General features: G+C 46.1%; 1 protein-coding gene across 5 annotated transcripts in view; it reads left to right on the top strand.

Moving 5' to 3' along the window:
* Window positions 1-3,061: 3,061 nt before the first annotated feature.
* OSBPL6 (oxysterol binding protein like 6) overlaps window positions 3,062-14,261 on the top strand; it is a 256,719-nt gene continuing 245,519 nt past the window's right edge. For all 5 annotated transcript variants that reach the window (XM_075000735.1, XM_075000737.1, XM_075000734.1 and 2 more), the window contains exon 1: window positions 3,062-3,575. The gene's annotated coding sequence lies outside the window, so the exon portion shown is untranslated. The remainder of the gene's footprint in view (window positions 3,576-14,261) is intronic.

Below are 14,261 nucleotides of genomic sequence, written 5' to 3'. Positions count from 1 at the left end.
TTATGCTCCAGCATCTGGGCTTTAATTAGAAAGTCAAAACAAAAGACTATTTATCTGGCTTAGGCCAGGGTGAAAGTAACTTGAATTTCGTACAGGTACTATTGTATCACAGCCCCACTGCCAGAATAAAAACTTGGAAATGTTTTTAGTAATGTAAAATATATGTAAAGTGCTACATCTCTTTTTCTGTTTTTAAGGCAGTTTGATTCCCATCAGTCTTTCCTAAAAAAATGGATCTTGTGGTGCAGCAAACAAAGCCTAGGGCTTTGGATGTGGGGGCTCAAAGCAGAGGGTTGAGGTATGTGTGTAAGGTGGAATCAGGGGCGAGGGGGGTGGAGCTCTGGTAGTCCCAGTCAATGACTGCCTGGCACTGCTCCTACTCCTGGCTGTATTGGAGCTGTGGAAGTGGCACCTGCAAGGAAGGCAGCACCTGACAGTTCTGTGCTGCTCCCTTCCCCCTCAATGGGGCCTGCAGGACAGGTTTGGAGCCCCCACTGCCAGTAGGAGCCTAGTTTGGAGCACACCTCCACCTGCAGCACTAGGGCCAGCCAAGCACTGGGAGAAATGTTAGTAGCCTGTACATCAATGCAATACAGCCCACCTGAGTATGCAGACAGACTGAAACAATAGTTTTAAGAGGTAATGAGCAGTCCTGCAGCACCTTAAAGATTAAAACATTTACTGGTAATGAGCTTTAGTGGGTAAGACCCAGTTTTTGCCCCTATTCATCTCAAACGGAGTTCTGTGGCCTTCCATCTTCACTCTTAAGGAATGTGGCAATTTTCTAAGCTGCTTAATTCAACATTCTTTACACCGAATTTGCCATTTTGCTATAGCTTAGCATTTTGTTTTCTTGCTCCTTTCCCTGCTGGAATTTATGTATAGCTGCATCTCCAGGTTTCCACATGGGTAGTTGTCATATAGCATGTTGCCTATACTGTTCCACTGAGCCCAACAGCAGGACATGGGAGCTGCGTCTACACGTGCACGCTACTTCGAAGTAGCGGCAGTAACTTCGAAATAGCGCCCGTCACGTCTACACGTGTTGGGCGCTATTTCGAAGTTGAAATCGACGTTAGGCGGCGAGACGTCGAAGTCGCTAACCCCATGAGGGGATGGGAATAGCGCCCTACTTCGACGTTCAACATCGAAGTAGGGACGTGTAGACGATCCGCGTCCCGCAACATCGAAATAGCGGGGTCCTCCATGGCGGCCATCAGCTGGGGGGTTGAGAGATACTCTCTCTCCAGCCCTTGCGGGGCTCTGTGGTCACCGTGGGCAGCAGCCCTTAGCCCAGGGCTTCTGGCTGCTGCTGCTGCAGCTGGGGGTCCGTGCTGCATATACAGGGTCTGCAACTAGTTGTTGGCTCTGTGTATCTTGCACTGTTTAATGAAAGTGTGTCTGGGAGGGGCCCTTTAAGGGAGCGACTTGCTGTTGAGTCCGCCCCGTGACCCTGTCTGCAGCTGTGCCTGGCATCCCTATTTCGATGTGTGCTACTTTGGCGTGTAGACGTTCCCTCGCTGTGCCTATTTCGATGTTGGGCTGAGCAACGTCGAAGTTGAACATCGACGTTGCCAGCCCTGGAGGACGTGTAGACGTTATTCATCGAAATAGCCTATTTCGATGTCGCAACATCGAAATAAGCTATTTCGAAGTTGGGTGCACGTGTAGACGTAGCCGGGATGTCCAGAATCTAGTTTACAGACTCTTTTACAGTGAAGGCATCCAGATGTGTAGTTGGTGACCTTTGACTATTTGGAGAATGCACAGGAGCCAGGGAGACAGCATTATGACCCACTAATGCAGGCTACAAGAAAAGGGCTGTGAACCTGGGTTGAGCAAACAACCAAGTATTCAAGGTTACAATCCATCTGTGCTTTTTTTGTGCCAGTACTGGCTGGTACTGAGTACAAGCACCTCAGCAGCCCCAGCCATGGGGACACTGACTCCTCTTTTTTTTTTTAAGTAAAAAAGGCACTTCAATCCATTATCCTCCAACTGACAACACAAATCACCATCTTAAGGACCACATCAGAGGATAAGGGTTATTTCTGAGTCTTGCAGGTGTCTTTTCTAGCTGAGTCTCTCTGAACTCTTATTTGCAGAGATGGATCTGTAACTGATACAAGAGTGAGTGGCGCTTGAACCAAGGACCTAGAGAGCTTCTGGGACTGGATGTAATGGAGTAATTCCTATTACTGTTAGCAGCAGTAGGTGTATATCCTCTTATATGGATCAGCCAGCAGAAGGGGACTAAGACCTTCCCAACTAAAACAAATGAAAGATTTGAGAGGGAGATCAGGAGTTTTAGACCTGTTAATGCAGAGGTAGGCAGAATGCAGCCTATGGACCACATCTGCTGGAAGGTTGGGAGGTGCTTCCTCAGCCAGGGAAATACATGGTACCCAGAGGCACTGAAACCTCATCTGGGGTGAGTGAAGTCGCTGCTCTACAGCCTTGGCCTTTTGCTCATGTGCTAGAGTGCAGGGCTTTAGACCCTATGCTCATAGGTTCTATCCCTAGGGCTAGCAACCAGGTCTGTTGGTTTTGCACCTATATCTACCCTCTGCCCTAGGTCACCACCCATCTCCTCTGCCCCAGATCACAATTTCCTCACAGACCTTACATGCCCTCCTACACCCTTCCCCCAGGCCAGAATCCTCTCCTGTACCTACATCCTCACCCCCCGTCCCAGGTCACAACCTCCTCCTTCGCCCAAACCCCCTGTCCCACCCCCACCCCAAGGTCCTTTCTGCACCCAACCTCCACCCCAGACCCTGCATTCCCTCCAGAGGAAAGTGCGGCCCTTGACCACTTGGGAAAATCTTGTCGTGCCCCCTCCCCCAGGGGACATTATTGCCCGCCCCAGTGTTACTGGAACACCAGTGGAGACACCCAGTGGGTGGGAGGCCACTGACTCGCCGTGACGGAGCTCAGTGCCCGTGTGGGGCCTCAGTCCATTGCCGCTGCAGCGGTTTGGTCGGGGCTGGAGCGACACGCGCCTCACCGCAGGGTGGCGCGGAAGTGACACCACGCGTGCGGCGGGGCCCAGGGGAACGCGCGACATGAGCGCAGAGCCCCTGGGCAGGGCAGGCGGGGGAGTTGAGGCTCCATTGTGGTTCCCCTCGGGACCCCCCACCCCGCTGGAGCGCTGCGGCCGGGCCTAGCCGCCACTTGCCCGGGGGCCGGAGCAGAGCCTCCGCGGCTCGCAGCCGCCCGGCCAAGGCCGCTGCGGCTGCCCCCTCCTTGGCCGCGCTGCAGCGCCGCCGAGCTGGGCTGGGCTCCGAATCCCGCTCCGCGGCCGCCGCGCTCCAGGCGTCCGCGTCTTGGCAGAGCCCAGCCCGTCCCTCGGCTGCCCGGAGCGGGGAGCGGCGTGTGCAGTCGGCGAGCCCGGCCCGACAGCGGCGGAGGAGCCCGCTGCGGCAGCTCACCCCGCCGCGGCAGCTCACCCCGCCCCTGCTCGAGCGAGGGGGACCCCGCACCCGGCCCTCCCCGTGCGAGAGGGGACCCGAACCCGGAACCAGCCCCAGCCCGGCGCCCCCCGCTGCAGCGGCTCCAGTTCGCCGCGGTACCAGGTGGGTGCAGCCTGCACGGCTCGCCGGGCGTGCGGGCGGGGGGCACGTTGCAGGTGACTGCAGAGCCTGGGGGCGCAGCAGAGAGCGCCTGAGGTAAGGGGATGCTGCAGCCGCGGTCGGAACCCGCCTCCGCCCCCGTGCACGTCAGGCTGGCCGGGAATTGCAGCGGGATGGGGAATAAATAACTGCTGCATGTTCCCGAGAAAGGAGAAAGGAGCCGGGAGCGTCACTGCCGGGGCTACCCCGGGCCCAGGTGACTGAGCCGCTGAAGTTCTGCATTGGCCTTTTATTGCGCGAGGCACACAGCAGAGGGGGCCGGGAGCGCGTTTTCCGCCAGCAGCCGGGATTGGGACGGGCAGAGAGCCGCAGAGATGGGGCCCCGGCTGTATTTGCCGGCTCAGCCTGGGACAGACAGGCAGACGTGCGCGTGCACGCCTGCAGGCCGTGGCTGCAAGGCCAGGCTGGGATGTGGCTGCTCGGACACACACACATACACGCAGATGGTCGAATTTCTCAGCTCATCCTGACGACTGCCTCTGAAAGGGCCATACCCAGCCAAAGGCATGTCTGTGTTTTCCATCTCGCCTTGGTTGGGGGGTGAGGCGTGCGCACGATCACGGGTACCTAGGGACCAGTCTGTTTCAGACTGGTGGGAAAGAGATACATCACAAACCCTGATTTTCCCAGATATGTGTTGGTGAGGTACACACCCACGCATGTGCCCATCTGATGCTGGAAAGGATGATGATGGGGATCGGGTTTGCATTGCAGTCAAGCTATGTTCCCTGCATTGAACAAGTTGTCTCACTGCATGCACTATGCCACCAGCAAAGCTGGGAATGGAGAAAGATGCTATGCTTCTATATATCGATAATAAATGTAACTAGATGTGGATGCTTGAAAAGTTATGATCCAATACTTTAATAATGACGAGGATAAACCTCTAGGTGAAGCTTAAACATCTGGCCTGATATTATATAACGGACTCATTAGAAATTAAAGGACACGGAGTGAATGAAACCCTTCTGATAGCTAAATTTATTTTTTCCATGAAGAAAAGTCATGATTTTTACCCAGGCAGAATCATTCAAAATGTTTCTTCATAAATGGTGTGTGTTTTGTCAACATGAATTGTAATTCAGATTTTACTCAGGAAGTTGCTACACTATTACAGTACCTTTTCCATTTTTTTCCCTACTGGGTTCCAAAAATAAAAGAATGCACTGTGAGAAGTGCTGCAAAATCCTAACAAGCAGTTTGTGCAGATTATTTAAATCAGTGTCGAGGAAATCAGCACCACCCCAAAAGTTCTAATTCTTAACATAATCATCTGACCTAGGTTTTTGTCACTGTTTCCCATTTAGTTGTGTTTTGTAATCACTTTGACATTCTGCAAGTCTGCATAGCTGATATTCATATGAAATAAAACAGCAATGCAGATATACTAATAGCAAGTGAAACAGAAGACCTTGCGGTGCTTCTCAAAGTGAATTAGGTTTCCAAGGTCGAACAACAAACTGCAGCATAAGTTCTGGAATCTAAACAATATTGGTCCAGAAATATTCATGAACCTCATTGGAGGACTAAGAGGAAAGTTCTGCTGAGGTATGCTTTTAAAAATATAATATTATTCTGTTCCTAGTGCAGACTATAAATTATTTATTACATAATTAAAGTACAAGAAACTGATTAATTTTACTCCCCGAATATCCAGAGCTGAGTTTTAATGGAACTAGTTTATTTCACTGCATGGCTAACAGATAGTATTTTCTTTATAGTGTAGTCATGGTTGGATTGTAATAATTCTCATATATAATAACTAATCTTTGTTCTTATATCCATGCCTACCACAACTAAACTTTTTATTTTTACAGAAATAACACGACCCTCTCTTCTAGAGGTTAACCAAAGGTGGCTGGTATAATCTCAAACAACTGTCTGAGAAGTGTTTCAGAAATTCACTAAGACAAAATGTGTCCAGTTTAGTGTAACTTGAAGAGTTAATGAGCAGAGTTTTCATTTATTAAGAGTTGACACTGGCAGAAGATTTACTACCGTCATACTTTAAAGCAATTCAGATATATGTAATTTTAGCATCAAGTATGATGTTTGGTATGAAACATATATTCTAAAGAAATAATTTTCCAAAATAAATAAGTGGTAAATGCAAATCTGAAGAAAGAGCTATCCTCATGAGAATACATAATTGCAACATACTGTAGTACTTGTGGTTGACAAGTACAGTAAAACCTCAGTTATGAACTCAGTTATGTTCATCACTTTGAATATAATGTTATGGTTGTTTTTTTTAAAGTTTACAGCTGGACCCTGTCTTTGAAACTTTACTATGCAGAAAAAATGCTGCCTTTAACCTTTTTAATTTCAATGAAATAAGCATGGAAATCATTTCCTATCTTGTCAGATCTTTTTTAAACTTCCCGTTATCTTTTTAGTAGTTTACATTTAACATAACATTGTTCTGTCTGTCAATTATTTTTGGGAGGTTTCTGTTGTTGCCTGGTTGAGTACATAGTTCCAGATGAGCTGTGTGGCTGATTGGTCGGTTTGTAACTCTGGTGTTCGTAACTCTGAGGTTTTACTGTAGCTGGAAATACTCTCTCTCAGTATCTTGGCTAGGCCTCACCCGTTGCAATTGTAGTGGAATTCTGTAAGCCTGCTGCTTCTCTTCTCTTTCAGTTTCCTTTGCACACTCTTTTTGGTGTTGGTTGCCTCATTTACCATTTGACCTTTTGTGCTTAGTTGCCTTCTGGAACTAACTTATTCTCAAATCCTCTGATGCTCAAAGGTTCTGATATACTTTTCTAGACTTCTGATTTTACCTTGGCTTAACTTTTTTATCTTTCTGAAGCTTAGGAATTGTATCATGGCCAATTGCTGCTTATCTGTTCTTCTAGATATAAATTTTAATTTTAGATTCTGGTACCTGAAGGGTTCTGTTAACAAAGTATAATAAAACATTTCAGAAACTTTAAAAAAATACAACTTTGTCCACAAATACTAGAACTAATGCCAACTTCAGCTACAAAGGAAATACAGTTATTTAATTTCTCCCCAGTACGATGCCACACTGAACTGTAGTATTTATTTAAGGGAAGTGCATTCTATTGTTCTAGTCCAGGGGTCTGCAACCTGCAGCTCCGGAGCCATAATAAGGACTTCTTTGTGGCTCCCAATTCTATAATTGCAACATAAAAAAAACCCCTCCTGATTATTTTCGATAAATGGTGAATATCTGAAAGTCCAATCATGAGCAATTCATATCTAAATCGCAAGCGGTAGGTGATATCGAAAGTTGGATAACTCTGCCTTTCGTATGTGCAGTGCAATATGAGATATGACACTATATGGATGTGTCTACACTAGCCCCAAACTTCGAAATGGCCACGCAAATGGCCATTTTGAAGTTTACTAATGAAGCGCTGAAATGCATATTCAGCGCTTCATTAGCATGCGGGCGGCCGCGGCGCTTCAAAATTGACGTGGCTCGCCTCTGCGCGGCTCGTCCCGACGGGGCTCCTTTTCGAAAGGACCCCGCCTACTTCGAAGTCCCCTTATTCCCATGAGCAGGTGGGAATAAGGGGACTTCGAAGTAGGCGGGGTCCTTTCGAAAAGGAGCCCCGTCGGGATGAGCCATGCGGCGGCGAGCCGTGTCAATTTCGAAGCGCTGCGGCCGCCCGCATGCTAATGAAGTGCTGAATGTGCATTTCGGCGCTTCATTAGTAAACTTGGAAATGGCCATTTGCGTGGCCATTTAGAAGTTTGGGGCTAGTGTAGACATAGCCTATCTGTGTTTGATTCTGTTGCTAATAAAGTCTTGATTTTGAAAAAGAAAAGGAAGCTTGCAGCATTCCTTCTGTGAAGGGCAACACACATTTAAAGAAAAAAAACTGAAATTAAATGTGAAGTAAAATAGACATAATTAAAGTGGTGCAGAAGCGAAAGTCAAGAAGATAGTGGTACAAGCAAACATGTAAAGTGTGAGGAAACAGAATAGCTACATCTACACTAGTGAGTTTTTTTTTTTTTTAAAAGTTAAAAAAAAGGGCAGAATGTCTACACCTAAAGTGCATTTTGTTAAAAGTAAATCAGCAGAATATGTCACTTTTTCCAGTGGCCATCTGCCTCTCCCCAATGAGGAAGAGTGCCTTTTCCTAAAGATTTAAAAAAAAACAAACAAAAAACTGTGTAGATGCTCGGGGGGGAAGGGGGCCTTTTTTGGACACAGGGCTTCCAGTTCACTGACAGCCCTGTTTGCTGAGCTTCTGGTTGGTCACTCTGTCGACAGAGAGCAGCCAGACTGCCTGGCCACTCTCGATGGAACGCATTGCTCTTTCGATCCACTTTTGTGTGTGGCTGCAATTTGTTGACAGAAGTTTTGTCTGAAAAGATTTTCTGATAGAACTTCTTTCAACAGATCACTGTAATATAGCCCAAGCGAACAAGTTTTTGAATGCCCTACAGTGTACCTGTATTACATTACAATATAATGTGCATGCGCTGTTCTTAAAGTAGGGGTTACAAAAAGCATGGCTTGATGTTATTTATTAAGGACCGTCCCGTATTCACATATATTGCGGCTCTTGAATTATTTACCTTTTTACTGAATTGGAAAAAATGGCTCTTCTTGCCAACACCTGTTCTAGTCCATTGGAAAGGCTTGCCCCTCCTTTTCATGAGTTTGCCCCTAGAGTCAGCTGTGTTCATCTCCCTAACCACTTCCTTACTGCAGCCAGTACTTGGTGTCTGATGAAGGCAGAATACACTCACAATGCTAGTTGTACTCTATATCTGGTTCACTTTCCCTAGTTTCTTAATCTTGGCATGTTTGTATTGCTAGAGTTCTGCATCCACTCTTGGGGGACCTGCAATTTGCATCAGTAACTTCAGGTTTCTTGGGGAGTGAGGGCTTCTGATTTACTTCAGATTGGTTTCTAGGTTTGTGGGAGGTTTATATCTTTGGTTTCTCAGAGTGTTTTCAGCTTCAGTTTTTGGGTGTGTAGGAAGTTTTCTTAAAAGATTCTGTGTCAGAATCTGTATCTACCATCTGTATCATATTTGCAGTGAGGGACAGGGAAACAGCATGCAGCTAACTTGTTAAAGTGTTTCTACTGTTGTATAGACTAAGGCTGTCCTAATTGGGGGAATGTGCCTTATCTATGGAGAAGGGGACAAATTGTATTGGCATTCCTCTCTCTCCTGAATTTTAATGTTTTCTAGACACCTTCTTTCTAGAGGTTGTTACGAAAGATTGTGGGTGGGATCCTGGAATTTCTGTTCCTGGATCCTGCATCAGGGCTTTGTTTTTAAATGTGTCTTGTGTACTGGTTGCCTTCTAAATTTGAAATCTGCTGCTCTACTGCAGGGAGGAAGAGATGGATTTTCCTGGGAATGAAGTTCAGGGGGAAGTTATTCTGATATAAGGGATTCCCATCTTGTTCTCTAAGGGTGCGTCTACACTCGCTGGCTACTTCGAAGTAGCTGACACAATGTTCAGATAGCACGTGTCGTGTCTACACACGCCATGCACTATTTCAGTGTTGAGATCGACAGTAGGTGGTGAGACACTGAAATTGCTATTCCTATCCGAAGATGGGAATAGTGCCCTACTTTGACGTTCAATGTTGAAGTAGGACGTGTGTAGATGATCCGCGTCCCACTACATCGAAATAGCGGGGTCCTCCATGGCGGCCATCAGCTGAGGCGTTGCGAGACGCTCTGCCCAGCCCCTGTGGGGCTCTGTGGTCACTGTGTGCAGCAGCCCTTAGCCCAGGGTTCTGGCTGCTGCTGCTGCTGCAGCTGCAGCTGGGGGTCCATGCTGTGTGCACGGGGTCTGCTACTGGTTGTCAGCTCTGCAGACCTCGTGCTGTGCAGGCCAAGTGAGTCTGGGAGGGGCCCTTTAAGGGAGCGGCTTGCTGTTGCCCCAGAAGGGCTAGTCCAGCCTGTAACCCCATCTGCAGGCTTTGCTGGCCCCTTATTTCGACGGGGAGTGCTTGTGTGTGTGGATGCTCCACATTTCCTTCCGGGGCAGCTCCTTTCGACGTTCCCTGTCACTACTTCGACGTTGAATGTTGATGGCACCAGCCCCGGAGAATGTGTAGGTGATACGCGTCAAAATAGCCTATTTCAATGTTCTTGCTTCGAAATAGGCTACTTCGACGGAGTTTGGTAGTGTAGATGTAGCCTAAATGTTCTCTTTTGTATGCTCCTCTAAAATTCCAGTGTTGCAGTTCTTAATCTGTATTTGTTTTGCCTCACTTACTTGAAACGATTTCTACACTCTGCAATAATAGAATGAGCGCACTCAACCTCCTTCTTTGGTTGAGCATACTGTATTTTTCTGCAGCAAGGTTCTAGTCCACTAAGCTAATAATAAAAGTCCCGCGTCAGTGTGCATAGGTCCTGTACTGGTGTTGAAGTATTGACAGTTCAGAAAGCGTTTTTGATACTGACTGTGGTTAGCCTAAATGAAATACACCGTAGAAGTTTGATTTTTTTATTAACAGTTTCCTTAAGCAGTTTGATTTTTTTAAATAGTTTCTTTAAGATTTGCGACTAATTTTACTCTCTAAAGAGGTTTTTAAATTCAGATCTGGAAGAACTTGTCAGTAATGGGGCGAAGAGGGAGAGATCATCTGTGGTTCTTTTTTATGAAATATGGAAGACAAAGCTAGTGCATGTGAGTTGTAAGTTTTAGACAGTTGAACTATTGTGTCACAGAAACCTCAGTCTAAGGAGGCTAAGATGTTAGTTAAAAGAGAAACACAAATAACTAATGTCACAATACAAAGTTAGCTTCTGAGAGAGTGGGAAGCAAGAATGACGCGGAGCTCTGAAACTCTTAAGTTTGGGGGCATGAAACCTTTTAAGGCACAAGCCAAATACTACCATAATATTTAGAATGAAAATGTGGTGATGGTGAGTTACTAAGCAGCCAGTTGCTCTCAACTATGTTGATTAACAATTCTGATTTTATTTAGGTCTTGGCTCCTGGTAAAATGAATGTCACAGAGTTCTGTGAGACATACCCAGTAATGGCAGCAGCAGCAGGTTGAAGGGCTCTAAGTTTGAAGTTTACCTCCGAGGGGAAGCATTAAGGGAAGAACATTAATGATCTCAGCATGAGTCCCCCAATGCCCAATAAAAAGGTACTTTCATGCCTTACTGGACGTCTTTTGTGCACTGTTAGATAAAATTGAAGGCAGGCAAAAATGGGCTGCAAGACAAATGCAGGGCTTTGGAGGAGAGCCTGGAGATGGCTGCCCAGAAGACAGAGCTTTAGCTATCTTTCAGTTTGTTGCTTACGATCTAATGCTCACAGCCTAACTGCTCCTCAAGAGAAAATAGGAGCAGGCGTGGGGGGAGTGGAGAAAGTGGAAGGAAGCTTTACAAACCACCAAACTCTTATCTTTAGTGTGAAGCTCAAGTGCTTTAAGGAAATCCCATTTATAATGTATTAATAATGAGGAGCATTTGTAGAATAGCATTTTAGAAGTTTAACAAATGGAATAGCTGTATTTCTAGAAACCAAATTAAATTATTTGCCTCCTGTTTTGAATTTTCTAGGGTAAGGTTTATTCAGGGAGCATTGACTTAAATCAAGCAACTTAAATCCCTGGAAAAATAAATGATTTAAATCAAGTTACCAAAGAAGCTGAGGCTGCCCATGCTTAGCATGCATGTAATTTTGGAGTAAACCCCCTTGAACTCACTGGCACTTCTGATTTTTGAGAAAACAAGTACAGTAAACTCCTTCTTATCCAGAATTTGTTAAACTGGAACTCTCAAATATCTGGCACCAGCCCCTGCCAGCTCTGCCCCTGGGTTCTCCCAGCTGGCCTGACCCTAGCCCATGGCTGGAGCAGCTGGCTCTCCACCCCTGGGCTGCTGAGGTTCCTCACCTGGCCAAGTCGGGGATGGAACTGCCGGTGAGGCTCTATCCCCTGGTGGCTACGGGGCTCTCCTGGCCTCAGAGCAGCCAGGGTTAACCCATTTGGTCCTGGGGCTGGAGCTGCCAGCTCTCAGCCTTGGGGCTGGCTAGGTTCCCCTGGCCCTGGTGGAGTTCCTCTGCACCTGGGGCCACCAGCATTGCTTCACACACCTGCGTGCCTGGGGCCGTCGACATTGCTCCATGCCCTGGCAGAGCTCTGTGTGCCAGCAGAACACGGGGTTGCCAGAATTGTCCCGCAGGCCAGCAGAGCTCTGCATGCCAGCAGAGCCTAGGCCTCCAGCATTGCTCTGTGTGCCAGCACAGCCCCACACCCCACTAAGTTCTCCCAGCCTTGGGGCTGCTGGAGTTCCCCAGAACCTGGCGCTTTAGCCAGCTCCCCACGACTAGAGCTGCCACTGGGGCTCCTTGCCCCAGCCAGCTCCCAGCCATGGGCCTGTCGGGTTCCCCTGACCCCTTGCCAGGATCCCACAGCCACTTCTCTGTTAAGCAACATTTTTAAATATCTGGCAACCTCCTGGTCCCGAGGTCACTGGATATGAGAGAGTTTAGTGTATTGAAAGGGATTCATTTGGAAAAACTGAGTTATGCTTGAGTAAAATAAGGAGTAGATTTATGGCATCACCATTATGGTCTGTGCCCATGATGTTCCAAAATAAGGGGCATGTATTATATAATGTCAAATAAGAAAATGGTACTCTGTGGCAACTGGCAACTCTAGTTTTCTCTTATTGCCAGAGATGAAAGTAAGCAGGTGTGCTCTGGTGCAGAAGCTGGCTGAGCTGTGGCAAAAGCCAGCAGGGAGCTATTTAAAGAGCTGGCAGGGATCTATTTAGCAATTGAACAGTACCTGTAAGAAACTGTAAGATACTTTTCACCCCTGCTTACTGCAGCTTTCTGTATTGTATACTTGAATGATAGATGCTAAACCTAGTTAAATAATTAAACAAGCTGTAAGGATTAGCTAAGCTCATCATAGAACACTAGAACTGGAAGGGACCTCAAGAGATCATCAAGTCTAGTCCCTTACCCTCAGAGCAGGACCAAACACAATCTATATATCATCCCTGTTGGATATTTATCCAACTTGATCTTAGAGATCTCTAGAGATGGAGAGTCTATAACCAGCCTAGGCAATTTATTCCAATACAGTAGGGTCTCAGTGTTCACAAGGGTTCTGTGTTGAGAACCCTCGCAAATGCTGTATTTTGCTAATATGGCAGCCCCTGTCTTATGGCGCTCCTGCCTTAGGTTGTGAATATTGAGACCCTACTGTACTTAACCACCCTGACAATTAAGAAATTTTTTCTACTGTCCAACCTAAAACCTCCGTTGCTGCACTTTAAGACCATTGCTTCTACTCCATACCTTTTTTTTTTCCTAGCAGCATCCAATAACCACAAACAGTTTGGGAATTTACTTATCAGATCAAATCGAATGTATACTAAAAGGTGCGGAGAGACTTTTGAAGAATGATGCATTGCAAAGTGAATTATTTAAGTTACCAACCAGTTGATCCACTCATCCATATCCATACCTTCATCGTCATCATTTTCTCCCAATAAGCAGTTTTCCTTGTGATGTTTCATCTTGCAGCTAGGCCTTGCATCTCCTGCTTGCACTGCTTACTCTTGACAGGTTTTCCTTTTTTACCCAGGAGATGAATTTCTTCAAAATATTCCTTGACAGGATCTCTCTTACACCCAGAAGCCATGACGGCTTTTCTGTAGCAAAAGTGTGGGGAAACATAGGAAGCTGTGTGTGCCGAATAATGTCTTCTCTTTTTCTTTCCAGTTCATTCCACTGTTCCTTTCTGTGTTGCCTCCATCCTTTCCAATGTATTGTCTCTCTGTCTTTAAGACAGTGTCTTAACTAACTGCTCTGCTGTGCTTGGCCAAGGTCCACCACCATATAAGCACAGAACAAAAACAATCTGATCCAGCTCATATCTTTCTTTGCCAGTGTTACTTTTTGGTCTGCTGAGAAATAAAAATTGAAAGCCCAGAACTTTCAAAAAGTAAGAGCTGGTAGTTGTGTTGGACAGACTGAAGCCGTTAATTCATTTTTATGAGGTTGTATGTGCACATCTAGCATGTTTGTGCTGAGATTTAATTGTAACAGTTCTTTTAAAATGAGGTATTTTGTTGATGATTTAAAAAAATAAAAAATCCAATTTAAATAAAATCTGAATTTTTATTTTTAAAAATAAATGATCGATTTTTATCCACCCTGGGTTTATTTTAAACCTTAAGAAATTACTATTTTTCATACAAAATTAATTTTGTTTCCTGAACATATCTTTTAACTTAGTTAAGGTAAAGTGTGAATTAAGTAGGACCCATAGATAGAATTGGAAGACTTAATTCTTCTTAAAGTAACTGATGGTGTATGACACTATTATTACTTGAATCATGAGCTACTAGTCGGAGGAGTAAGCCTGATTGCCAGAAGTAGCTATTGCCCTGGTGAGAGATTCAGCTCTTGTTAGCCTCATAGATTCATAGAGCTGGAAGGGACCTCAGAAGGTCATCTTGTCCGGCCCCAAATGGCCTCATCAAGAATTGAGCTCCTAATCCTGAGTTTAGTAGGCTAATGATCAAACCACTGAGCCATCCCTCACTACTAGGGTGGGGGTATTCACCATCCCAACCCCAGCTGTAGGGGAATTGGTATTCACACTCCAGAATGCTCACCCAGCCACTGCTTTGGGACTCCATCTC

Source organism: Carettochelys insculpta, chromosome 8, assembly GCF_033958435.1.
Source record: "Carettochelys insculpta isolate YL-2023 chromosome 8, ASM3395843v1, whole genome shotgun sequence".
In the NCBI taxonomy this organism is placed as follows: Eukaryota; Metazoa; Chordata; order Testudines; family Carettochelyidae; genus Carettochelys; species Carettochelys insculpta.
Note: the sequence above shows the minus strand (reverse complement) of the source record. Positions and strands in the feature narration are given on the sequence as shown.